The sequence below is a fragment of the Corapipo altera genome, unplaced genomic scaffold (assembly GCF_003945725.1).
Source record: "Corapipo altera isolate COAL_440 unplaced genomic scaffold, ASM394572v1 55409, whole genome shotgun sequence".
NCBI lineage: Eukaryota > Metazoa > Chordata > Aves > Passeriformes > Pipridae > Corapipo > Corapipo altera.
In genome coordinates, this window is record NW_020890875.1 from 1 (window position 1) to 347 (window position 347).

The window sequence follows — 347 nt, forward strand, 5'->3', positions numbered from 1 at the left end:
TTTTGGGTCGTTACCGTTCAGGATCCGCCCCTGGAGAGTCTGGAACTGCCGCGCTGGGGGAGAAAAGGGAATTCTGGGAATTCCGGCAAATCCCAGGGAAGGGAACCGGGAAAACGGGAGGGGGAGGGAAATAAGAGGGAATTTGGGATTCCAAGGAAGGATTTTGGGATCCCAGGGAGGGGTTTTGGGATTCCAAGGAGGGATTTGGTCATTCCAAGGAAGAATTTTGTGGCACCAGGGAGGGATTTTGGGATCCCAGGGAGGGGTTTTGGGATCCCAAGGATGGATTTTGGGATCTCAGGGAGGATTTTGGGATCCCAGGGAGGGATTTTGGGATCCCAGGGAGG

At 54.5% G+C, this 347-nt stretch overlaps 1 long non-coding RNA gene across 1 annotated transcript in view; it reads right to left on the minus strand.

Annotated features, from left to right (window-relative positions):
- Nucleotides 1–4: 4 nt before the first annotated feature.
- The window catches only part of LOC113942488, a 1,334-nt gene continuing 991 nt past the window's right edge, over nt 5–347 (minus strand). Inside the window, exon 3 of the long non-coding RNA XR_003525932.1 lies at nt 5–53. This is a non-coding gene — a long non-coding RNA (uncharacterized LOC113942488). The remainder of the gene's footprint in view (nt 54–347) is intronic.